We start from the raw sequence: 25256 nt of genomic DNA, 5'->3' as shown, positions 1-25256 counted from the left end.
AACATTTTTCTGTATAATGACTTTACATCTTGCAATGTTACTGAGCTTATTTATTAATTCTGTTAATTTTTTTGGAGTTTTAGAGTTTTTTTTAAATAGAGTATCATGTCAATCTGCAAAGGCTGACAATTTTACTTCTTAACAATCTGGATGCCTTTTATTTCTTTTTCTTGTCATTTTCTGTGGCTAGGACTTTCCAGTACTATGGTGAATAAAAGTGGTGATACTGGACATCCTTCAGTTGTTCCTGATTTGAGACAAAATGCTGTCAGCTTTTCCCCATGGACTATGATATTAGCAGTGGGTAAGTCAGATAAGGCCTTTTTTATGTTGATATAGGTTCTTTCTATACCAACTTTGATGAAATGTTTTATCATGAGTGGATACGAATTTTGTCAGATCCTCTTTCAGCATGTATTGAGATGTTTGTATAGTTTTGATCCTTCCTTTGGTTAATACGGTGTTTATATGTATTAATTTGCTGGTAGTGAGCCATTCGTGCATCCCTAGAATAAATCCCATTTGGTTTGGTGAATGATCCTTTAATGTATTTTTGAATGCAGTTTGCTAATATTTTGTTGAGGATTTTTACAACTATGCTTTACAGGAATATTGGTGGGTAGTTGTCTTTTTTTTATTTTTTATTTTTGGTAGTGTCCTAATCTTGTTTTGGTAACAGTGTGATTTTGTCCTCATAGAAATGATTTTGTAAGCGTTCCTTCCTCTTCAGTTTTTGGGAATAGTTTGAGAAGGATAGGTATTAACTCTTATTTCAATGTTTGGGTGGAATTCTCCAATGAAAACATCTTGGACTTTTGATTGTGTGGAGTTTTTGATTACTGATTCAATTGGTTACTAGTTGTTAGTCTGGTCAGATTTCTATTTCCCCCAGAACAGGTTTTTAACATGGTATGATTCTAGGAACTTATCCATTTCTTCTAGGGTGTCAAATTTATTGCCATGTAATTTTTCATACTTATCTCTTCAATCCTTTGTATTTAAGTGGTGTCACTTCACTTCTCTTTAAATTCTATTTCTGATTTTGACTCCTGTCCTTTTTATTTAGTGTTTATTTCATTTACTTTCACCGTGATTTCATTTTTTTCTTCTATTTTCTATCTTCTAACTTTTGCCATCGGTCGGGGGCGGGCCTGCGTCGTGGCGCCTCGCGCTCATTGGCCCTGAGGGCCGTCTGTCGTGGACGGGCAGCCATTGGGCGCAGAGTGCGTAACCCCGGGGGCGGTGTAGTAGCTGCAGTCGCCGCCGCCGCCGCCGCCGCCGTTATTCAACGGTCAGTAGCATCGTGAGCGCCGCAGGGACACCAGCCGGCGCACGCCTTCCGTGCTTCGGCCCGCCTTAACGTCTGCGCAGCGGGCCGGCGGAGACCAGATGATGGGCCCGCGAAGTTCTGGGCCCGCGAAGTTCTGGGCCCGCGAAGAACTGTGCTGTGCTGCGCCTTCCTCCCGACCTCGCCCCCCAGCCTTGGATCGCCGCCTCGCACCCGCTGGGCTCCCGGCGCCGCACTCGCCCCTTCTCGTCTCTCCCGCGACGGACGGACGGCGGCGGTCGGCCCGGACTTGGAGCCGCTGGCCCGGCCGGCCGGACTTCAGAGACCTCGGCTGAGAAACGGCTCCCGCTTCCGCGGATCTGCGCTGGAGGTTCCAGAACGGGCCCCACTTCAGGGGTGAAGACGACAGCGACCGCTCTGCGGGCTGGAAGGTACGTGGCTGCGGGGCGCGGCGGGACCCCTGCCTCCGCCTGAGGGCACGGGGAAACCGGACCAGGGGGCGGCAGTGCGAGTTGCTCGGCGGTCAGCGCGTGTCCCGGCCGGGGGCCTGGAGTAGGCGCGCTCCGCCGGAGGGGCCGCCCGGGGAGGGAGGGAGCCGACCAGGTCCAAAATCATCCTTTTGTGTCTGGCTTATGTCACTTAGCGTAATGTCTTCAAAGTTCATTTGTGTTATAGCACATATCAGAATTTCATTCCTTTTTAAAGACTGAATGATATTCCAGTATTCCAGTGTGTGTGTGTGTGTGTGTGTGTGTGTGTGTGTGTGTGTGTGTGTGTGTGTGTGTGTCCGCATACCACATTTTGTTTATCGATTTATCTGTCAATAGACACTTGGGTTGTTTCCACCTCATGGCGGTAGTGATGCTAATGAAACTGGTATACAAATACCCGTTTGAGTCCCTAGTTTTAATTTTTATACCCAGAAGTGGAATTACTAGATCAAACGGCCTATAAGTTTTTGACAAATGTGTAATGTTGTGTATTCACCATATAATATATAGAATAGTTTTACTACCCTAAAATCTCATGCTTCAACTATTCATCCCTCCCTGTCTTTGCCTATGTGGAGATTTAACTACTGTTTATAATCCTATAATGTTGAACTTTCAGGTAAATAATAGGTTGTCTGAACTGTAAGTAGAGTTAGTGAAGTCAGTGATCGAAGGAGTCAGAAAGCAAAACATTCTGATGAAGTGTGTATATAGTCCCTTAGGCTTTCAGAGTCGGAAAATTACCAGTGCAGTAAACATACACATAACAAACACAGAGCTTTAGAATGTGTGGGCTTCAAATAAGGTGTTTTATGAGTAAAGAGTTTTGTATTCTATCCGTTTATTCCTCAGAGATTCATTAAGCACCTGCTCTAGGCCAAGCCCTGTGTTAGAGCTTCCCATAGGACTGAAAGATTCCATGCAAGCAAGTCAGAGACTATTTTAGGAGTCTCCATCTTTTGCACCACCAGGGAACCCCTTTCACAGTTGTTCTCCAAGAGCCATGTGTTTTTAAAGATGTCTGTTATCTAACTACACTTGTGTGAGGCTTTTCCAGTTCATTGAAAAGAGCTTTTAAACCATTATTTTAATGTTCACGGAGTCCTAGAGGTAGAGGTGTCTTGTTAAGAGAACAGGTCAGTGTTTTTGTTCAGAGATGGGCTCTTGGATGAGGCTGGTCTGTGTGACTTTGTGTTCCCAGTGTATCATTACAGCTGCACTGAGCTGCAGTGAGCTCCTTCGTGTGGCTGTTTTCCAGACCTGCCTCACTCAGATTACCATTTCTCTGTCTTCTCCAGTTGCTTGCTGATCTAGACTTTTCCACTATACTTCGTTTGTGCCAATGACCATTTAAATGTAAAAAACATTGTACTAGGATAGAACACGAAGAGAAGAAAAGGCTCTTAAACTCCAGGAGACTTTATTTGGTACAACAGTGGTCTCCACACATTTTAGACTGTTCTGCCCCCTGAGAAAGAGCATAGGCCTCTGATATTTGCTGTATTCATATTTATGCATGTCCTGCTTAATGCCAGTATATATTATTAGTGAAATCGAATTATTTTTCATTTTTAGATCAAAGCTAATTTTGAATAGCAATTCTGAGAGTTTATATACTAAGGGGCATACATCCTACTTTAAAACCCAGAGCTGAGATAGCTAGCTTTAAGATTTTTTCCTGAGCAAAATGCCAAACCCCCTTATTTGACCATAGTGTAGGTTCTATATAGTTAGTGCTGAGATTCTATATTGCAAACAGGCAGGTGGATTCACTAGGAAAGAATCCTAGCAACTGTTTCTCATTCACTGCGCTATCCAAGTCTAAGAGCTCCATGTGCATTGGAACAGAAATAGCATATTTTGAAAGAAATTGAGATATTTTCAGATCAATCAGATGCTAGCCATTCATCTCTCCCAACCAGTATTTTTTTAACACTTTCTGAGTGTTCACATTACCACATTAGCAGACTCTGACCATTCACTATGCATGATACTGTATAATGACTTCATTTGGTATCTGCAGTCCACATTTTCTACTGTTCTTGCTAGATACTTTTTAAGCATTTCAGCCCTGTAGCTGCACAGAGAAATATAAGTGGTTGTGACCCTTAACATAGGGCCAAATAAAATCTGCAAACAGCAATCTGCCAAAGGCACTTTAATGGTACAGACTTCAAAACTAATAGTATACTCTACATATTTGCCTTTTGAGGTCTGGAGGGGTGGGTAGACGAAAGGAGATGGAAGAATAGCCTGGGTTGCATTTAACATTCCCAGTGTCTGAAAGCCTTGATAGAAATGAAAGATGAGCATTTCTACTTAATTTATCTGACTGGATTTCTGTGCCTAATGGCTGCATATATACCATAAACACTGTGAAGAAGCAACCATGGAAACACTTGTTTTCTTGTTGGGCTAAATTTACTCTGGGTTGAATATTAACACAGTGCCTGGCAGTACTTTAAAAGCAAAAATGGCTTAAGCGTGACTCACTCTGAGTCAGTCATTTACTGCTAGTGTGGCTACACTGCCTAGAGCTTGACATTGAACAAGTTGGCAGCCTGTATTGCTACATTTTTTCTAGTAACTTTGAACACATTTCATTCTTTTGAATTTGCTTGTGCAACGATATTAAATAGAATAATATGTTTATTTTGTTTCAAACTCAAATGATTTTGAGAATGGTGAAACGCAAGTATTTCTCTTAAGCTTTCTGGAAAAGCTGGATTCTCAGAATTCTCCTGTGGTTGCAAGACTTTATTTTATAAAGAATGTTATGAAAGATTTTTTTATAAAGAATTAATGAAGTGTCATGGAGGTTTTAGATGCTTGGGCTTTTGTGATCGAAACATCATACTTCCTGAAAATCATTCTAAAAATGAGCCTGGTAGTACTTCCAAGTAGGACTCATTAATTTTCTGACATTACCTGGCAAAATGGATTGTGCCATTCAGAAAGCTTCTCTTTTAAAAAAAAAAAAATACGGTGAGATATGCAACATAGCCTGCCTTGTAGTTAAGTTGGGTGTATGTCTTGTAAACTTCTCTCTTGTTATTAAAGGTTATTTAATGAGAAGTTCATTGGTTTTGAAAAGCAGACCAAACCCACCCACGGGATTTCTTCTGGCCTTTAAATGTATTGCTCGCGTTTTCCTGAGGAACCGTGTGGCCGAGAAGCGCGTGAGTTTGTTGGCTGATGGGAGGAAACCCTGTGAAGGATCAGTCGATCTCATCTGGGCTGGGGTCAGGAATGGCTAAGCATCTAAAACTGTGCATATGAGAATGGTTTTCCTTCTGTGTTGCATTTTAGCATGTTTTTATGTTTAGTTTTTGGAGTTGCCTAACAGTATAATTTCAGTTGGGGCTCAGTTTCAGCTCTTTTATTATAAACTGTAGGGAACATGATTTTTTTTCCTACTAAAAGCACTATCATTTTGCCTTAGGATTTCAATGATTTGTATAGAAAGAGTTTTCCTGTGGCAACCTAAAACCAAAATGAACCCAACCTGATGCTTGATATTGTTTTGAAATTGTTTTACCATAAAGTTCTTACATGGGAATATGTAACTCTGGCAGAGAATTTCAACATAGTTGCATAAAGTGTGTTTCATATTACAACTTGTTCTCAACTTGACTTCATTGAAATTAATAAAAGGACTCTTTCAGAAGGATCTGGTGAATTAGCATCATTACTAAAAATAAAAGTAAGGAACTTACTCATAATGTATCCTGTGTTGCTAAGTTTTCAAAGTTAGCTTTCTCAACCATACCCAAAAGCCCTTTCAGAAGACTGAAATCCACTTACTCATTTTACACTGGCTTAACATTCTTCCCAAAAAAGTAAAAAGTAAAAGAGCTGAGATCAGTATGACTTTTTCCTGGGATATATGATGATTTCATGAAAAAACTAACATTTGGAAATTGAGTTGCTGCCGAGTCTTGGATGTAATATGTAGTTCTTTATTCTGTGGTTAAAGAGATCCTTTAAAACAGGGCTTTTTTCTGACGTGGGCCCTTTGGGTGGTAGAACTATCCCCAAGGTGCTTTTTGTATCCCAGCTGGGTACCATCACCCTGCCCTAGATCTAGAGGAGACAGTGTAGTCCTATAGCATCCCCCCATGTTGTGGTCCATGGACCCTCTGCTTCTACATTTTGGAAGCATATAAATATGTTATTTGTATAGCTTGAAAATTAACTCAGATTTAATTAACGAACCCTTTTCTGGTTGTAAGCTGGTTATAGTCTGAGTCTCAGTCCAGCTCAGTAGCCAGTCTCTTATTTTTACAGTTGCACAGATGTGTCTTGTCTGTAGAAATCTATTAAGATAATGTGAAGTCTTCATGTGGGGCCTAGCATAAAGTAGGCACTCAGTAAAAGCTCATTAAATCTGAATTTATTTATATGACAATATTAACAATTGCTCACATTATTTGGTCTGCAAAGTTTTGTTCCTTTCCTTTCGCTTCTGTACTGAAACATTTACTGAGCTCTTATATGCCAGAAACTGAGACATTTGAGACAAAAATGAATAAGCCTTCAAGAAATACATTCTTAACTCTGAGAGGCAGACATACAGATAATTAAACACATTAATCATATGCCTTATTTTTTCAGTCTAGGCACAAGGATGTCATGACTTTGCAGTAGTAACTTTTTTTCTTTTTATAACCATTAACAAATACTGACCTTCTCTGAGCACTTACTGTGTGCCAGCTCTATTCAGGGTGCTATGAGGTCAGTGGTGGTATCATGCCCATTTTACAGAGGGGGATATTGAGGCTTATGCAGGTTGAACAAATTACCCAATTTCATATTTCTGGCTCAAAACCGAGGAAATGTGACTGCAGAGTTCATGCTCTTAATGATTATGTAAACTGCCTCTTGTTGGTTGGCTTTATTGAGGAAAAAGGAAAAACTCTTAGGAGAAAATGGGAAGTCGGTGAAAATGTGATCTCCTTAGTGGGATTTTCTTTTTTTTTTTTTCTAATTAGTGATTGTTTTGTAGTACTTTAGCTAAAATATGTGCTGTTAAAACAAAGTGGGCTTCATGATGGGCTCCTGAGAATGATTTACCACATATCCAGCATATCTTTCTTAGGCCATATGTGCTAATCCCTACAGTGAGCCACGCCTGAGAACGTAATGTCCTTCCACGTTACCTCAGAGACTAAAATCAGCTCTTATACCAGCGCCGGGTTCTGCCACGCGGGGAGGCCCCGTGGGGCAGTGCCTGGGGACAGCTCAGCAAAAAGTAAAGCTTCCCTCTGAGGAAGGCAGAGCTGTTTCTGTCTGTGGCTCTGAAGTTCTCTGACAGCGCTTCTGTCCTTTTCTTTCTGTCCTCTCAATCCCATTCACCTCAAACCCGGTGATTCTTTTTTAGAGGCGCCACTTCTAAAGAGTTATTCAGAGCCTGGCAGCTCTTGTTTCTTTCTTGGCTTTGTCCAAGTTCCTGAGAACCGCAAGCAAAGTGGAAGAAATGCAAAGCATCAGTCAGCCTGTTCCCATGTCCTGTGGTTCGTCAGGACCCCCTCCCTGAGAAGCAGGGTGGGTCCAAAGGTGCAATGAGCAAATCAGCTTCTCCAGGGAGGTCCCCCACCACTTGTTTCATATTGTGTTTTGGGGTGCATTTGTTTTCATTTGGTAGGGTACTCCCTTTTTATTTCTTGGTGTATCTTACAAGAAAATGTCTCTTAACATTGTACTTATTTACTGAACAAAGTCGTTTGCGAGAACATTGCAGCTTTCACTTCAGGCAGCCCAGCTTTTGGCAATTGTAGACATTAGCATCTCTTTGATGAGGTGTGGATGACACGCTTTTACTAGAGAATGAATGCATTTCCAGGGACAATATTAGTGTCATCTTATTTTTCAAGTAGAGATTTCCCGAAAGATGAACTTTTCATGGGTTGTTACACTTTTATCAAACTGCATCACTGTGTCTTTGAAGTCACCCTCCCTGAGCACCCACATGGGTAACATTTAACTGTCATTGATACTCTTGATTCAGTATAACCTTTATTTATTTATTTATTTTAAAGTATACAGCTTTCTTGAAGAAAACCAGAATGAAACATTTTACTTGAGCATTTTCTTGGCACGTTAAACTGACAGACTGGGAGACAAACTGGTGCACTATGGAAATAAATGCATTCCCACCCTGAGGGCACCATGGCTTTTGACCACATATTCTCATGGCCTTGTTTTTGTGTGAACTTTCTTTTAAACATGTCCAATACTGACGTTTTAAAATAACATTTTATAAATTTGCCAGAAAGGGAAGGTGACCATCCAATTATCAGGTGGTAAATTCTAATCATGGGACATTTGCGTGGGTCGCCTGTAATTGAAGACAAGTGCATCCTTTGTAATTGAAGAGAGTGCAAATGAGGACATCAATGGCCAGGAAGAGAAAGTGGAGAGGTGAGCAGCTGCTCCCTCTGCACTGGACCCCTCCTGTCTGGAACCAGGATCAGCTCTAGATCTCATCCTGGATGCTGGAGGGCCTTGGGGGTTGGGGGAGCCACTCTGGGTTGGTGTTTCCCTGGGTTTTCACTTCCTGACTCCTGGTGGGAGGAATACCACTTGTCAGACAGCACGTGGGAGTGACTCTTGCGAATGAAAATGTAGTTTTAGAAATGAAGTGGTGGGAATTGAAAAGAGGGAGACATACGGGAATAAGTACAAGAGGCGGAGAAAATTTCGAGAGGAAGTCACAGGCAAGGAAGAGCCTCTTTGCCTCTCCCCTTACTCATCCCTGTTTGACAGTCTGGTTATTTCTGGTCTCTCCCTTGGCTTCATTTTTTCTCTGCCCTGTTGGTGGCACTACCCTTTGAAACTTGTTCTCTCCTCCCTCTCTCCCATCAGTTTTGTTCTTCCCAACTTCTCACCCCCCATCAGCTTCCTTTAATGGCCCGTCATCCCGCTCTCCAGAGGGGTCTACCACTGCGTGCCACATTCACGGCTGTGGCTGGTGCAGTCGGCGATACCTGTGGTGACTCGGAGTCAGTTTTACAATCAGCCTTTACTACCCAACAAGCTTAGGCAGACCTCCCGTGTTCCCTTTTAGGCAGAATGAACCCCTGCACTCATCCTTGTCCGTCTTCCAACTGAGGGGACAGCCTCCAGGTCCATGAGACCCGAGACCCAGGTCCTGCCACGTCCTAGACGTTGTGGTCGAGATTCCATAAACCATGTCTGCATCAGTTCTGCAAGTAACGAGAGAAAATGAGGATTTTCCTGGTCTGTGGATAGGGTAGCTGTGGCTCAGAGAGAGCAAGTCACACAGCCAAGCAGCAGCCAGGCTGGATGTCAGCTGAGTCTTTCCCCCTCCGGAGCTAGGACTTCTCTGCCTACCAAATAACTAGTCAAATGGGTACTTACTCTGCTTTCTGTTTAAATTAAGGGCAACTTTTATCAATACTTGCTAAACTACAGCATTAACACTTGGTTTTTAATGATGTCTGCATGAATATGTTGCAATTAATATTAAATATCAGAGTCTTTTACTGGGCTAATAAAACTTAATTTTACTTATTCGCAAATCTGACTAAAGTTTAATGAGAATTTCTTTATATTTAATCTTTCAGAAATTACTTTGCTAACTATATAATTGTGTATGTAGCACATTCAGATAATACAAGGGACAAAAAATTAAAATCACCTATAATCTCCCCACTCCAAAATAACCACATTTTAACATCTTCTATATTTCCTTAGTCTTTTTTTCTCTAAATTATATACTTGCAAAATTGGAATCAGCTTTATGTCCTGATTATTTCACTCATATAGTGTGAGCTGATGAAGTATTTGAAAACATAATTTTAAAATAATGCCTAATATTCATTTTAATGTGTGTACCATGATTATTCCTCTTTGAATCATCACCCCACTATTAGTATTCACTCACTGGTAGCCCATCAGTGGATAACAGTTGATACCAATTTTTAAAATCAGTTTGGTAGTTTGAAAGTAATACCTTGCTATATACACTGAGTGTGAAGTTTCAGAAGATGTACCATTTTAGGTCATGCCTTCATTATTTTTAATAAATGTATTATAAAGATTAAAAAATGGTGTGTTTTTCAGGGAGAAGTTTTCTAAAACCTACTTGAAAAGTCAGAACAAGTGCTTGGTATTTTGTTCTGATAAAAGTTAACTCCTTTTGGGGGAACCCTCCTACACTGCTGGTGGGAATGTAAATTAGTTCAACCATTGTGGAAAGCAGTATGGAGGTTCATCAAAATGCTCAAAACAGACCTACCATTTGACCCAGGAATTCCACTCCTAGGAATTTACCCTAAGAATGCAGCAATCAAGTTTGAGAAAGACAGATGCACCCCTATGTTTATCGCAGCACTATTTACAATAGCCAAGAATTGGAAGCAACCTAAATGTCCATCGGTAGATGAATGGATAAAGAAGATGTGGTACATATACACAATGGAATACTACTCAGCCATAAGAAGTGGAAAAATCCAACCATTTGCAGCAACATGGATGGAGCTGGAGAGTATTATGCTCAGTGAAATAAGCCAAGCGGAGAAAGAGAAATACCAAATGATTTCACTCATCTGAGGAGTATAGGAACAAAGGAAAAACTGAAGGAACAAAACAGCAGCAGAATTACAGAACCCAAAAATGGACTAACAGGTACCAAAGGGAAAGGAACTGGGGAGGATGGGTGGGCAGGGAGGGATAGGGGGGAAAAAGAAGGGGGGTATTAAGATTAGCATGCATGGGGGGGAGGGAGAAAGGGGAGGGTGGGCTGCACAACACAGAGAGGACAAGTAGTGACTCTACAACATTTTGCTAAGCTGATGGACAGTAACCGTAATGTGGTTGTTAGGGGGGACCTGATATAGGGGAGAGCATAGTAAACATAGTATTCTTCATGTAAGTGTTGATTAAAAATTAAAAAAAAAAAAAAAGAAAGAAAGAAAGAAAAGGGGGATTACTCCTCGACAGGATAAAACTATTGGTAAATCAAAGATCAACGCATGCTTTAAATATCCTTAATGTTGATCACTTAAAGGGTGTCAGATGATCAGCTATGGAGGTACTCTTTTCTGATAATATTCCTTTCTCTTAATTAAAAAAAAAAAAAAAAAGGCAATCCCTGTGTGTTGACCTCCAATGAGTTCTGCACAGTGGTATAGAGGGCATGTCAAAGTGTGGGCAAAGGGTCTGCTTGTTTCTATGCAGAAGATCAAGGCCTAGCTTGGATACCCAGAAAATGAACTAAGATACGATATGAGGAGGAGCTTCTGGCATCAGCACTCTCTGGAGGACTTGTGCCGGGGGATGATCATCAAAAAGCCTCCACAGGGATCCAGACGATGCTACGGTTGTGGCTGCATCCAGCCCACCGTCTCCTGGACTTGCCATAGGAATGAGGAGGGAGGTGTCTAGGCTGGCATGTGCATACAGTGAGACAATGAATTTGACTGAATCTGTACTGTTGGAACTCAACCAGGAGTTGGGAGGGGTGCAAGTTGTAGCACTCCAAAATCTCATGACTATAGACTATCTACTGTTAAAAGAACATATGGGATGTGAACAGATCCCAGAAATGGGCTGCTTTAATTTGTCTGATGGTTCAAGTACAGTTGGACAATATCCATCATATCATAGATAAATTTTCACAAATGCCTAGGATGCCTAAATGGTTTTCTTGGCTTCACTGGAGATGGATGGTAATTATAGATTTGCTTTGTTTATGTCACCGTATTCCTATTATGTTAATATGTGTGTGCAAATTAGTTAGTAGTTTAAAACCTATACATACTTAAGGTACTATACAAGAAGATATGTCAAAGAAATAATCAATCCTCCCATGTTTCCTTCATATGCTACATCTATAGCTTTTCTTCTTCCTTCCTAATTGCAACCCTTAAATAGAATTCGTGCCTCATATCGAATTTACCGAGTATCATAATTCCTCCAGGTGGTAAAGATACCTCGAGACAAGTGCTGGGCATAGAAGCCACAGGGCATAAATCTGCAAAGAAGTAAAAAGCTAACCTTTGCAAACAATATGGCTTCTCTCTCACTTACCAACTTTACATTTCCCTGTATGGCCCCGGAAGATAACTGGTTAGCCAGAGACGGGTAAGATTCCTCAAGGGAGGAACAACCTAAGAGAGGCACAGTCGCAGGGGGGCCATCAGGTGAGAATTTGGGGATCAACAGAGGTGAGGCTCAGAACCTCACCCCCCCTGCTTTGAGAGAAATCTTCTGCATCCGTGGATGTCTTGCTGCCCTTGTCTAGCCTGTATTAATACTTAGTCCATAGGCACACACCTGATCATCTGATCATCTACATTTGCCCTCTTACAGCACTAAACTATGTTTTCTACCTTTATCTTGCATCTACCTACCACTTCAGCATTTTATTAAAAATAAAAATAATAATAATAATAGGAGAAATGTGGGATCAACATATAAATCCAGTACAAAAATCAAACGAATATTCATATTTGACCTGATTGTTTATAGGTCATAATGCGTGATCAAAACCGAAAGTTTCTGTGATGAATGCCCTTGTACTGTTCACCATGTAAGAATTTATTCACTATGTAAGAATTCGTTCACCATGTAAGAACTTGTTCGTTATGCTTCAGAAGATTGGAGACTGACGAGAATTAGGCTTGAGATGGATTAATGATTGTACATTGAGCATTGACCCCCCTATACTGAATTTTATTGTTGTTAACAACCATTTGATCAATAAATATGAGAGATGCCCTCTAAAAAAAAAAAAAAAAAAAGTTAACTCCTTTTGAATATGTTTTTCATATATATATATATATATTTATTCAATTAGCCAACATTTTTTAAATCCCTTCCAGTAAAAGGTGTTAATTGGTTAGAATAAAAAGAAAAGTATGATTTCTGCCTTTGAGAAGCTTGTAATTGATGCAGGCAACATGTATATAAATGTAATTTTATATTTAAATAATAATATTATGGCACAAAGAAATAAACACTAAAGTAAAGCTGCAAGCAGTGTAAAGGGAGAACACAAAGGAAAAGTGGTTAATTCTGATCCATGGAAGAAAGGGAAGACTTCCTGGGAGTTGTTGACATTTGAGCCAGGCTTTGATGCATGGGTAGAATTTCACTCGGAGAAGGCAATAAAGGGCATATGAGGCAGACAGTATAATATCATCAGAGCCACAGGGGCCTGAGAGTCCCTGTCTTATTTGAGAAAAGCAAATGTCCCAGAGAGGGGTGTGTAATGTGCCAGGATTATGGGAGCAGGAGTAGTGGAAGCGAGGCAGAAGGCAGTAGTAGTGGATGAACCTAGAGCGAGAAAGGGTCAATTGATGATCAGTTAGTGTGTGCCTGGCTTTGTGCTAAGTTCCTTCTCATGTATAATCTCATTTGATTTACATGACAGCTTTGTGAGCTGTTAATACCACCCCTCAAAGATGGAAATAAAAGCTGAGAAAACCTAAGTGATTCCCCCCAAAGTTACAAAGCTTATAAGGGGCAGAAGCAAAAATCGATCCAAGGCCTGAAGTTTATGCTTTTTCCTGACTACTTCCTAGGTTGGAATAAGAGTATAGAAAGCCCTGAAAACTGTGTTAAGATGCTAGTAGGTATGAGTGATATGACTGGCTAGTGAAGGTATTTCTAGTGGCGGAGCAAAGGATGAGTTGGAAAAACATACTGCAAGTAATGAGACAAGACAGAAAACTACCACAGAAATCCAGGCGAGACATGGAGCGTCGTGGACCACTGCAGTGGCAGGGGAAATGGAAATGAAAACAGAAGTGGAAGAGACCCGGAGAGAGAATCTAAGCAGTTAGATTCTAAGTGGTCTAAAGAGGAGACTAGATTAGTGACTCAACTTTTCAAAAAAGTCACAGACCCTTACCAGTTAAATAGCTTCAAAGTTAAATATGTTTGAGCATGTTTTCCAGTATAAAGTTTTAATATTTTAACCCCCCCTTACAGTGGGTTTTCTTGTGCATAGCCATTTTAGAGATCACTGCAATTAATTAAGAAGAATGGGTGTTTGGGAGGTTGGCAGGAGGAAAGGGCAGAAGCAAATGAGAGTCTTGGTTTTGGACCTACTGTGTTCAAGATGCCTAAAATAGTACAGTCTTTTGACAGTGCTTCATACAAAGTTGGAAGTAAGTATTAAAGATTTTAGGAATTTAAATGGTGTCAAGCGTATGTTCTAGGTGAAATTCAGCTTTATCCTCAAAAGGGAGTTCACTATATATATTTTTTCCTAGTCTTTCTGTCTGTATAAGAATAATGATGGATTAAAAAATAAAGAGTCAAAGACATATGCACCCCTATGTTTATCGCAGCACTATTTACAATAACCAAGATATGAAAGCAACCTAAGTGTCCATCAGTAGATGAATGGATAAAGAAGAGGTGGTACATGTACACAATGGAATACTATTCAGCCATAAGAAAGAAACAAATCCTACCATTTGCAACAACGTGGATGGAGCTAGAGGGTATTATGCCCAGTGAAGTAAGTCAGGCAGGGAAAGACAAATACCAGATGATTTCCCTCATTTGTGGAGTATAGCAATGAAGCAAAACTGAAGGAACAAAATAGCAGCAGGCTCACAGACTCCAAGAAGGAACTAGTGGTTACCAAAGGGAAGGGGTGGGGAAGGGCAGGTGGGGAGAGAGGGAGAAGGGGATTATGGGGTGTCATGACTGGGAAGACAGTGTAACTCAGAGAAGACAAGTAGGAACTCTGTGGCATCTTACTACACTGATGGACAGTGACTCTAATGGGGTGTGGTGGTGGGGTACTCAGTAATAAGGGTGAATGTAATAACCACATTGTTTTTCTTGTGAAACCTTCATAAGAGTGTATATCAATGATAACCTTAACAAAAAAAAAGTTAAGAGTCTTATTATTGTTAGCTACATATTTCACTTGGTTGTTTTAGCATTTTATCATTTGGTTCTCAACTAAATATTTACAGATTTTTGAGAATGTTATCATTGTGGTCTGAATTAAAAAGTGGCTTCTTTTAAAATAGATCTATGTAGTCTAAAACAAGATCTTTTTAAAGACCTTGTAGATTGTTCATTGGTTGTTTTAGCATTTTATCATTTGATTCTCAACTAAATATTTACAGATTTTTGAAAATGTTATCATTGTGGTCTGAATTAAAAAGTAACTTCTTTTAAAATAGATCTTCTATATAATGTAACACATGAAAATCTTTTTGAAGACCTTGTAGATTGTAGTTCAGAGACTTCTTTAGAATATTCAAAGGTATCAAACCTAAACATGTCTCCCAAACAAAGGAATTCATGTAAAGATCAGAATACCCTTATAAATGACCCTTGCTTTTCAGTAACTTTCTCAAAAGTGTAAGTCTCATTTTGTTCTGCCCAATCCTCCATTACTGGGTTAATACCTATAAAGCTTAGCCCAGAATACTTTCGATTTACAATTGAAGGCCCTACGATTTTATGAATCAGGCACAAATGCTGGTTGGTGTTTTGGGGTTGGTTCAAATTGGTTTAATTTTAATTAAAAATACTGTTTTCAACCTTCAGCCAACAAAATATTTTATCATTGATATTCAAAGCATGCTTCCCTTGGGGAAGTTAGGGATGAGAAACAGCTGTAGTTCCTCCAAATCACAGGAAGTCCACTTAACTTTTTTCTTTTTGTCTGTTTCCTATTCGGTGTCACTCTCATTATTCTTGATGAATATTTTTTGAATACCCAAAGAATAATAGTGCTATTGTAAGCTCATCACATGCTGTTGTGGAAAAGCACCTTTCTTTTTTCTTGCTTAACAGATAAAAAGCACAAAGAACTTAGCAGGCTAGGTCAAGTTCACGAAAAAAGAATGTTTGGTGCAGTTGGGCAAAATATATTCTCAAAACAAGTATCTGAAAATGGAAACTTTCCTATTGGAAGAAATGGCAAAGTAAAATCAAGTCTGTGGGTCTCCCTTGATCTTGCCCCTTTCTGTCTTAGACAGCAGAGGGCAGCAGCATGAGATACAAGTACTCATGGAGCCTTGAGCTTCTGCCCGCTCTTCCCTTCACTGAGCTCTGCTGTACATCGCAGGCACGCCTGCCCTGGTTGGACAGCAGATTTTTGAGACTCTGAGGATTAAGGCATTGAACAAAAACCACAACAGAGATTGGTGATTGTTAAAAGTTACAGTGTCTGATCTTACATTTAACACATATTATCCTGGTCTCTTTTAGTTCTAGAGAGTTTTTGAGAGAATATTTAAGACTATTAGTCATAGAATAAACCTTGTAGCTGCAGGATGGTTATATGGTTGTTGTACAGGTAGTAGCAGGGTGAGCCAATGTACAGGAAGTGCTGGGCCAATAATGAGGATGTAGTAAATGTGAATGAATGATTGCTGTCATCCCTTCAAGAAAACAATTTGTTTCCATAGCTTATCAGCAAGTTCACAGACTTGCTGCTTTGTGTTTAGCTCGTGTAAAACAGCACAGTTACTGCAAGAGCAAAGTGATGAAAGCATCCCAAGACCTTTGTTCTAGCTATGCCACTTTAATATTAATAAGTGTTCAGAGACCAGCCTCTTTAAAGCCTTTTCTCATTCCTGGAGCAGAGTTTTTGTTTCCATTTGTGTTGCCACAGAACTCTTATCATACTCATCATAGTACTTTTGCACACTGTAGGTAACAGCCCACTCCATTGTAAAATGTTGTGACCAGCATTTTATTAAAAGAGAAAAGATAGCAAATAGTGTAGATTAGAAAATACCATATGTGTCATACACAGGAAGAATTGTTTCATTAAACTTACATTTATGCGCACAGGGTTGTAATGTATATTTCTTACTGCAGGTATGGCGGAAAGCATCTTTGAAAAATACTTCATTGTAGCATGAACCACATCATCACACAGTTATCAGTTTATACATCTGTCCCCTCTACTGGACTACACATCTCTTAAAAGAAGGAATCACATTTGCTTTCTCTCTTAATTCCTAATACCCAGGGCAAATCTGACTAATACATGCTAGGTGTTTAGTAAATGTTTATGGAATGAATGGATGAAAGAAATGAAAACCACTTATTTCTTTGAGTCTCATATTTATTTTTCATAAATTAGAATGTTACCCACCAGATCTCATAGTATTATTATGAAAATCAGTTGCGATAGTGGATAAGAAAGTGCTTTATGTAAGCATTATGTACAAAATAAGGATAATTTTCTGGCATAAATTTTGTTATTGTTAGGCTAGTGAGCCTCAGGAGCTCTTGAAATCTTAACTCAGTGTTCTAAAGATCACGTATTTATTATAATTCTATTAACAGTACTGTGATGTATCTTTTTAGGTAAAGAGTTAGGAGACAATCTTGAGAAAAAAAAGGCCCGTGCCTTTTTAAAACTTTATTTGTAACACTTCAACATAACAAAGTAGATACAGGGAGGGGAAATTTTTTCCTTTCTTCTAGGTTCTTTTGGTTGATCTATTAGTTAAATTGACGTAGGACAGATTAACAGGAGAAAAACAAAATCTAATTTTGTATGTACAGGAGCCCCACAAGACATGAGAGACCCAAATACAGGCAGGCAATCGAGGCTTATATGCTGTCCTGAGCTAAGGACAAGGCGCTAGGAGTCTAGGGCTTCAGAGGCAAGGAATACAGTTCACAGGTAGATGGGAAGAGCAATTGTTTGATAAACACGTTTGTCGTGCCAGGTAGAGAGACAAGGGGACACCGTCCCAAGAGGAATAGGCCCTGCCAGCTCCCCACAGCTTACCGCATCCATCTCACTTGCTCTTTGTAGTTATCTCTGATGATAGCAGTTCTTCCTGGACCAGGCCCTCTTTCTGAATTCTTAGAGCTAAGTAAGGGGGAGTAAAAAGCTCTTTCTGAGTCTTTTGGGCCTTGGTTGTCTTCAGCTTGAAATAATCCACATGCCAAAGTGGCTCACTGTGAACCCTGCATAGGTGCAGTGGAAGATGGATTTCTGTGGTCTCATGCCGACCTTCACAAACAGCAGCTCACAGCCAATTGTTTCATTTACATCTTCCCCTGCCTCCCCTTCCCATATTACCATGAAACAAAGATGTATGTCTTCCTCCTCCTCCTCCTCCCCCCTTTCCCCTCCTTTCTACCTTTTCAAATATGCAGAAATGTTCTTAACTTTCTTTTAAAATACAATCATAAATACCAAGAAATGTAGATTGGTAGTTTAAGCAAAAGTACTGTTGTACTGTTGTGTGAATGAGTTATTTTCTGACAGGAACTAGCAGGTAAACAAGCTCTTTTATATCCCAAGATGTTCGCATGGTGGTGACCAACTGCATTGCAAAACGACCCCATTCCAGAGTTGTAGCTAGTTCTGGAGGCTTAGCTACACAGTTGCCAACTCTGTCATCTTCTACAAAGTGTCATCTTCTACAAAACTCTTACAGAACACTGAAGAGTTTAAAGCACGATAAATCACTTTGAGCTTTTTGAATTTTTGTTTTCTATCATGTAATAGTCCTCAAACTTTTGACCTTCAAGTGGACAACAAAGAGCACCAGCCCAGATTTTGGGAATACTGTAAAGCTATGATAAATTCTGTTCTACAGCTCACAGTGTTGTAGCATGTAAGCCAGAAGTCAGAACCGTCCTGGAAGAAAAGAGTTTTAAAAGCACAGTTAATTCGAATCACTTATGTTACTAATTTGTAGTGATCTTTTTGATTTTCATAATTTTGTGATTTAGGAGTTAATTTGAAACCCTAAGGACATTTAATTCCATCAGGTTTTATGTAGATTTTTTTCTTCCTTAAAGTCAATATATGGATTTTTTTAGCCTACTGCAATAACTGAATAGTCAGGAACTTTGTATGTCTTAGCTGTTTTAAGATTTTTAATGCGTCCTTGAAACTTTTTTTAAGATCAATATAAGTGTACTTTTATTTTAAAATATCTCAAGCCATGTTTGTACTAATACAAGGAGGTTGCTGATCCCAAGTTGTGGGAGTCACAGGTCAGGAGTAACAGAGATAGAAGAGGTGATACTCACATGGTAAGAGTGTCATGACTCCAAAAATGTGGATCTCAGACCCAGGAAGGTTTCTGTCAGCGACCAGCCTGTCAGTCTCTTCTGCTGAAAACCTAGAAATCTTCATCTTTTCCTCTGTCATCCCCTACATCCAATAAATAGATCCTTATATTTTTTTAGAAAAATCTCTTGGATTTACCTTTCCCATTCCCATGTCCAGCACATCAGCTGTATCAACATACATCTGGGCTATAATAGCAGTTGAGAAGAAATAAGCTAATAAATTTCAACCGTCCCATTTCCTGTACATTTATTCCTTACAACTATCCTGAGAGGTGGGATAGTGATTTGCACTTTTCAGATTGTGAAGATGGGGCAAGCTCTTGCAAGTGTATTATATTGCTAAGGAATCTCCTTGATCTAAGTCTTTCTGTCCCCTGGAGTACATTCTGTACAAGAATACCAAGATAATCTCCTTAACATGTAACTTTTAATATGATAATTTACTAAATAAAACCTAAGATTACTGACCTAACACTTAACAAATTACCAGGAATTTTCCACGTTTGATCTCATTCTGCATAGACTACTTCATAAGGTTAAGATGATCTCACACTACCACCTTGCAAAGTAACCTCTAATGACTTCTGTGTCCCATCAAACCAGTTATAAACGCTTATATTTTGGGATGACATCCCACATTTTATGCTGTAGCTTTGTTATGTCCACGCAATCATTTCTTTCACTGTAAACTGGAGTTAGCTTCAGCCAGGTCAACTTGCTTATGGTCCCCTTCGGACACCATTCTCATTTCTCCCTAATGTGTGCTCAAAACACAGCTCTTGTCCCCCTCACCACCTTTCCCTCCACCCCCTTCTCCAATTCAAACTCTACCAGTCCTACTGGGCCCATTTCAGATCCTACCTTTTTGAAGGAGCCTTCCCCAGTAGTTTTTGTCTTCCTGTCTATTTATTCTTTTTGATTCCTTTGTCAGAGATGTTTGCCCTTGAATGTAATTTTAAAATTTCCTTCAACAATAAAAACAATATGCTCTGTGTAAAAGTATTATACAGGATATTTGAAAGTGAAAAGATAGTTCCTGGCTTCCCAGTCTTAGCCCATAGGAGTAACTACTGTTATATCTTTATAATCACATTTCTGTGCGTAAACAAGAATATGCATGGGCATGTACACACACACACACACACACTGACACACCTGGGAGATAGACTATATTTTTTTTTTTGAGAGGGCATCTCTCATATTTATTGATCAAATGGTTGTTAACAACAATAAAATTCAGTATAGGGGGGTCAATGCTCAATGTACAATCATTAACCCATCTCAAGCCTAATTCTCGTCAGTCTCCAATCTTCTGAAGCATAACGAACAAGTTCTTACATGGTGAACGAATTCTTACATAGTGAATAAATTCTTACATGGTGAACAGTACAAGGGCATTCATCACAGAAACTTTCGGTTTTGATCACGCATTATGAACTATAAACAATCAGGTCAAATATGAATATTCGTTTGATTTTTATACTTGATTTATATGTTGATCCCACATTTCTCCCTTTATTATTATTATTTTTTTTACTTTTAATAAAATGCTGAAGTGGTAGGTAGATGCAAGATAAAGGTAGAAAACATAGTTTAGTGCTGTAAGAGGGCAAATGTAGATGATCAGATGATCAGGTGTGTGCCTATGGACTAAGTATTAATACAGGCTAGACAAGGGCAGCAAGACATCCATGGATGCAGAAGATTTCTCTCAAAGCAGGGGGGGTGAGGTTCTGAGCCTCACCTCTGTTGATCCCCAAATTCTCACCTGATGGCCCTCCTGCGACTGTGCCTCTCTTAGGTTGTTCCTCCCTTGAGGAATCTTACCCGTCTCTGGCTAACCAGTCATCTTCCGGGGCCATACAGGGAAATGTAAAGTTGGTAAGTGAGAGAGAAGCCATATTGTTTGCAAAGGTTAGCTTTTTACTTCTTTGCAGATTTATGCCCTGTGGCTTCTATGCCCAGCACTTGTCTCGAGGTATCTTTACCACCTGGAGGAATTATGATACTTGGTAAATCCGATATGAGGCACGAATTCTATTTAAGGGTTGCAATTAGGAAGGAAGAAGAAAAGCTATAGAGGTAGCATATGGAAGAAAACATGGGAGGATTGATTATTTCTTTGACATATCTTCTTGTAGAGTACCTTAAGTATGTATAGGTTTTAAACTACTAACTAATTTGCACACATATATTAACATAATAGGAATACGGTGACATAAACAAAGCAAATCTATAATTACCATCCATCTCCAGTGAAGCCAAGAAAACCATTTAGGCATCCTAGGCATTTGTGAAAATTTGTCTATGATATGATGGATGTTGTCCTACTGTACATGAACAGTCTGAGAGAAATCAGACAAATTAAAGCAGCCCATTTCTGGGATCTGTTCACATCCCATATGTTCTTTTAACCGTAGATAGTCTATAGTCAGAAGATTTTGGAGTGCTACAACTTGCACCCTTCCCAACTCCTGGTTGAGTTCCAACAGTACAGATCCGGTCAAATTCGTTGTCTCACTGTATGCACATGCCAGCCTAGACATCTCCCTCCTCATTCCAATGGCAAGTCCAGGAAACGGTGGGGTGGACGCAGCCACAACCGCAGCATCGCCCGGATCCCTGTGGAGGCTTTTTGATGATCATCCCCCTGCACAGGTCCTCCAGAGAGTGCTGATGCCAGAAGCTCCTCCTCATATCGTATCTTAGTTCATTTTCTGGGTATCCAAGCTAGGCCTTGATCTTCTGCATAGAAACAAGCAGACCCTTTGCCCACACTTTGACATGTCCTCTATACCACTGTGCAGAACTCATTGGAGGTCAACACACAGGGACTGCCTTTTTTTTTTTTCATTAAGAGAAAGGAATATTATCAGAAAAGAGTACCTCCATAGCTGATCATCTGCCACCCTTTAAGTGATCAACATTAAGGATATTTAAAGCATGCGTTGATCTTTGATTACCAATAGTTTTATCCTATCAAGGAGAAATCCCCCTTTTCTTTCTTTCTTTCTTTCTTTTATTTTTTAATCTTTAATCTACACTTACATGAAGAGTACTATGTTTACTATGCTCTCCCCTATATCAGGTCCCCCCTAACAACCACATTACGGTTACTGTCCATCAGCTTAGCAAAATGTTGTAGAATCCCTGCTTGTCCTGTGTTGTGCAGCCCACCTTCCCTTTCTCCCCCCCCATGCATGCTAATCTTAATACCCCTCTTCTTCTTCCCCCCCCCTTATCCCTCCCTGCCCACCCATCCTCCCCAGTTCCTTTCCCTTTGGTAACTGTTAGTCCATTTTTGGGTTCTGTAATTCTGCTGCTGTTTTGTTCCTTCAGTTTTTCCTTTGTTCTTATACTCCTCAGATGAGTGAAATCATTTGGTATTTCTCTTTCTCCGCTTGGCTTATTTCACTGAGCATAATACTCTCCAGCTCCATCCATGTTGCTGCAAATGGTTGGATTTTTCCACTTCTTAAGGCTGAGTAGTATTCCATTGTGTATATGTACCACATCTTCTTTATCCATTCATCTACCGATGGACATTTAGGTTGCTTCCAATTCTTGGCTATTGTAAATAGTGCTGCGATAAACATAGGGGTGCATCTGTCTTTCTCAAACTTGATTGCTGTGTTCTTAGGGTAAATTCCTAGAAGTGGAATTCCTGGGTCAAATGGTAGGTCTGTTTTGAGCTATTCGGGGTATTTGGTGTTTCCATACGAATTTTTGAATTATTTGTTCCAATTCATTGAAGAATGTTGCTGGTAATTTGATAGGGATTGCGTCAAATCTGTATATTGCTTTGGGCAGGATGGCCATTTTGACGATATTAATTCTTCCTAGCCATGAGCATGGGATGAGTTTCCATTTATTAGTGTCCCCTTTAATTTCTCTTAAGAGTGACTTGTAGTTTTCAGAGTATAAGTCTTTCACTTCTTTGGTTAGGTTTATTCCTAGGTATTTTATTCTTTTTGATGCAATGGTGAATGGAATTGTTTTCCTGATTTCTCTTTCTATTGATTCATTGTTAGTGTATAGGAAAACTACAGATTTCTGTGTGTTAATTTTGTATCCTGCAACTTTGCTGTATTCCGATATCAGTTCTAGTAGTTTTGGAGTGGAGTCTTTAGGGTTTTTTATGTACAGTATCATATCATCTGCAAATAGTGATAGTTTAACTTCTTCTTTACCAATCTGGATTCCTTGTATTTCTTTGTTTTGTCTGATTGCCGTGGCTAGGACCTCCAGTACTATGTTAAATAACAGTGGGGAGAGTGGGCATCCCTGTCTGGTTCCCGATCTCAGAGGAAATGCTTTCAGTATAATGCTGGCTGTGGGTTTATCATATATGGCCTTTATTATGTTGAGGTACTTGCCCTCTATTTCCACTTTGCTGAGAGTTTTTATCATGAATGGATGTTGAATTTTGTCAAATGCTTTTTCAGCATCTATGGAGATGATCATGTGGTTTTTGTCTTTCTTTTTGTTGATGTGGTGGATGATGTTGATGGATTTTCGAATGTTGTACCATCCTTGCATCCCTGGGATGAACCCCACTTGGTCATGGTGTATGATCCTTTTGATATACTGTTGAATTCTGTTTGCTAATATTTTATTGAGTATTTTTGCATTTACATTCATCAGGGATATTGGTCTGTAATTTTCTTTTTTGGTGGGGTCTTTGCCTGGTTTTGGTACTAGGGTGATGTTGGCTTCATAGAATGAGTTTGGGAGTATTCCCTCTTCTTCTATTTTTTGGAACACTTTAAGGAGAATGGGTATTATGTCTTCTCTGTGTGTCTGATAAAATTCCGAGGTAAATCCGTCTGGCCCTGGGGTTTTGTTCTTGGGTAGTTTTTTGATTACCATTTCAATTTCTTTGCTCGTAATTGGTTTGTTTAACTTTTGTGTTTCTTCCTTGGTCAGTCTTGGGAGGTTGTATTTTTCTAGGAAGTTGTCCATTTCTTCTAGGTTTTCCAGCTTGTTGGCATATAGGTTTTCATAGTAGTCTTTAATAATTCTTTGTATTTCTGTGGTGTCTGTCGTGATTTTTCCATTCTCATTGCTGATTCTGTTGATTTGTTTTGATTCTCTTTTTCTCTTAATAAGTTTGGCTAGAGGCTTATCTATTTTGTTTATTTTCTCAAAGAACCAGCTCTTGGTTTCGTTGATTTTTGCTATTGTTTTATTCTTCTCAATTTTGTTTATTTCTTCTCTGATCTTTATTATGTCCCTCCTTCTGCTGACTTTAGGCCTCATTTGTTCTTCTTTTTCCAGTTTTGATAATTGTGATGTTAGACTATTTATTTGGGATTGTTCTTCCTTCTTCAAGTGTGCCTGGATTTCTATATACTTTCCTCTTAAGACTGCTTTCGCTGCATCCCACAGAAGTTGGGGCTTAGTGTTGTTGTTGTCATTTGTTTCTATATATTCCTTGATCTCTATTTTGATTTGTTCATTGATCCATTGATTATTTAGTAGCATGTTGTTAAGCCTCCATGTGTTTGTGTGCCTTTTTGTTTTCTCTGTAGAATTTATTTCTACTTTTATACCTTTGTGGTCTGAAAAATTGGTTGGTAGAATTTCAATATTTTGGAATTTACTGAGGCTCTTTTTGTGAGCTAGTATGTGGTCTATTCTGGAGAATGTTCCATGTGCACTTGAGAAGAATGTATATCCTGTTGCTTTTGGATGTAGAGTTCTATAGATGTCTATTAGGTCCATCTGTTCCTGTGTGTTGTTCAGTGCCTGTGTGTCCTTACTTATTTTCTGCCCGGTGAATCTATCCTTTGGGGTGAGTTCTGTGTTGAAGTCTCCTACAATGAATGCATTGCAGTCTATTTCCCTCTTTAGTTTTGTTAGTATTTGCTTCACATATGCTGGTGTTCCTGTATTGGGTGCATATATATTTAGAATGGTTATATCCTCGTGTTGGACTGAACCCTTTATCATTATGTAGTATCCTTCTTTATCTCTTGTTACTTTCTTTGTTTTGAAGTCTATTTTGTCTGATATTAGTACTGCAACCCCTGCTTTCTTCTCACTGTTGTTTGCCTGAAATATGTTTTTCCATCCCTTGACTTTTAGTCTATGCTTGTCTTTGGGTTTAAGGTGAGTTTCTTGTAAGCAGCATATAGATGGGTCTTGCTTTTTTATCCATTCTATTACTCTGTGTCTTTTGATTGGTGCATTAAGTCCATTTACATTTCGGGTGGCTATTGAGAGATATGTACTTATTGCCGTTGCTGGCTTTAGATTCGTGGTTACCAAAGGTTCAAGGTTAGCTTCTTTAGTATCTTACTGCCTAACTTAACTCGCTTATTGAGCTGTTATATACACTGTCTGGAGATTCTTTTCTTCTCTCCCTTCTTATTCCTCCTCCTCCCTTCTTCATATGTTGTGTGTTTTGTTCTGTGCTCTTTTTAGGA

At 39.5% G+C, this 25256-nt stretch overlaps 1 protein-coding gene across 1 annotated transcript in view; it reads left to right on the top strand.

The window, feature by feature from the left end:
- Positions 1-912: 912 nt before the first annotated feature.
- Positions 913-25256, top strand: part of LOC140849250 (serine/threonine-protein kinase TAO1-like) — a 177568-nt gene continuing 153224 nt past the window's right edge. Inside the window, 1 exon segment of the mRNA XM_073236239.1 lies at positions 913-1719. The gene's annotated coding sequence lies outside the window, so the exon portion shown is untranslated.

The sequence above is a fragment of the Manis javanica genome, chromosome 4 (genome assembly GCF_040802235.1).
Source record: "Manis javanica isolate MJ-LG chromosome 4, MJ_LKY, whole genome shotgun sequence".
NCBI classification, from domain to species: Eukaryota; Metazoa; Chordata; class Mammalia; order Pholidota; family Manidae; genus Manis; species Manis javanica.
This window is presented reverse-complemented; position numbering and strand designations above follow the sequence as displayed.